We start from the raw sequence: 2,405 nt of genomic DNA, 5'->3' as shown, positions 1-2,405 counted from the left end.
GTCCCGGGTGCCAGACTCGATCAAAAGCCTGCTCTATATCGAAAAAGACTCCCGCGCAGTACATTCCGCGCTCCAAAGAAGACGAGACAACGTCCACCACATTATGACATTGGTGGATTGTGGAGTGGGATGTTCGGAATCCAAACTGGTGATCACAGTAAACTTAAGAAGTTCTAATTTGTCTAAATTGTCAGTTCCACTTAGTTTAAGAAATATTTTTTCAATTAGCCCACTAAACCGAAACATATATTATTCATTACAGTCCGCCAACTGAAATGGGATTTCAGTGTATTTCGCGTGGGTCCTCGGGCACTGCGGAATAGCGGGTAACGAACTGGCCGGTAGGTCAGGAAATGTCCATTTCTGAAGGAATTCCATATCTCAGAGTGCCTGTCGCTGATTTCATTGCCCTCATTCAGCAGAGGATTATATTTCTGATAACAAATTAAAGGAAATCAGAAGTGATGTCTCTCCTTGGCTATCATCAAACAGAAATGTAGGCGCCTTTGAATAGGTTCTACGCGCCTGACCCGCGGTTATATCATGCCTGAGATTCTCCACCTGTATGCCAAACTTACGGAACACGACTTACAGTTAAACACATTTTGACTGATTGCCGAGCATATGGCTCCCTCAAATCTTTATATGATATACCAGCGGATCTCCATTCCATCTTGCAGAATAACAAACAAACCTTGGATAAACTTTTTGGGTTTCTCTTTCATTCCAAGCTCTACCATAAAATTTAATCAAATTCTACCACAGGTTTCCATATAATCGTAGCCATGAATCCGGATCATTGCCCCTTCCAGTGTGTGGTCAAGTGTACACCCCAAAAGTCTTTCTTAAATTACAAGTATATTCTTTGCTAATTCGTAAATTAAGGCAATAATGACCCATACGAGGTTGGTGCCTTAAACAAGAGATTTAATAAAAAAAGTTCTATTTTTATTACTATTTTGTTTAGGAAAAGCAACCAATAATTTGACGTCATAATCTATGAATTACAATATATATATGCTCCAGCAATGGATAGCCAGGAGTGTCAAACATATTTTTTTTCACGATATGTGCCAATATTTAAGAAAAGAAGCGAAATAAATATAACATTAGAAGACCCATTTTTTAAGTGAGTTCGACACATCTGTTTCAAAAACACTTTATTAATTGTACTTAAAGGGTAAATTCTACATAGAGTACAGAATAGGAAGCTTAATTCGTAGAATTAATTTGTTTCATTCTATTATTTTATAATTTACCAACTTTTGACAACATTGACACCATAGTAGTTCTTATACCATTTGGTAAAGGTTGAAACAAATATTTTGAAATATTATAACCAGTTAAAAATCGGCATTTTTGAGCTTGAGTTTTCAAAAATGTTCTAGCTGCTAAAAATTTGAGATGGTCTCTTGAACTATTTAATTGAAGTTCACTGTCCATCCAAAGAATATATATGTGTGAGTAATTTGAACCACCAAACTCGAAAAATCGATTGAGACTTGCGCTTGAAAGAAACGTCCTGAGCTAAAATCAAAGATCAGAGCTTCTGTCATAGGTGCGAATACTACCTTTAACGCTTCATAATTTTTACAGAATCAGTTTTTTTATCGAGTTCATTTTCTTACATTTTTTTTTTTTTTTTATTTCTAAGCTAACTAGTTCATCGAATAATCTCTTTATTTGGTCAATCAATAGGGTTCGGCGGGTATAATGTTAGTTGGCATGTGAATAACTAAATAAACTGTTACAAGTTTTCGGCCACTTTGCTAAAATTGAGCTTTGAAACCACTTTTTTCTTATTTATCAATGCTCATAAAATATGCAAAGTTTCTATTTCTATTACAACTTTTGGAAAAGCAATAGAACAGGATATTATTAAAAAAATCTGTATACATTGCCATGATCCTGTCTTCAAATAAATTTGGGACTAGGCCATGATGGGCAGGAGTGCGGAGTTTATAAAATATTTTCCAGCTTTCTTCTTCTTCTAGCACGACAGACTGTGGAGGTCCAAGGCCTTGCGCAATGTACTACGGAAATACACAGAGCGTTTCTTGAAGATGTTTTCGTAGGGTGGGTTCGTCACTCCCACCATTTATTTTTGTGAGTCCCACCCATTGGCTAACGGGCCTCATAAATGCCCGGGGGGAGGCTGTCAGTGAGTATTGTGTAATTATTTGCTTGAAAAATCCCGGGTAAAGGCTGGGCTCGAATTCACAACCCTTGGTATACAGGTGTGTTACCGTCGCCCCGGCTTTACTCTTTCTAAAACATTTCCTCAAGTACGGCGTAGCAACAAGAAAGCAGTTTTATTTGCAGATTTACAACAATTTTTTAAGCTCACGTCTGAACTGATTTTGGATTTCCTTTAAAAATAAAATATCTATTTTTTGGATGGACAG

The sequence above is a fragment of the Halyomorpha halys genome, unplaced genomic scaffold, assembly GCF_000696795.3.
Source record: "Halyomorpha halys isolate HHAL.00 unplaced genomic scaffold, Hhal_1.1 Scaffold95.1, whole genome shotgun sequence".
In the NCBI taxonomy this organism is placed as follows: domain Eukaryota; kingdom Metazoa; phylum Arthropoda; class Insecta; order Hemiptera; family Pentatomidae; genus Halyomorpha; species Halyomorpha halys.
Note: the sequence above shows the minus strand (reverse complement) of the source record.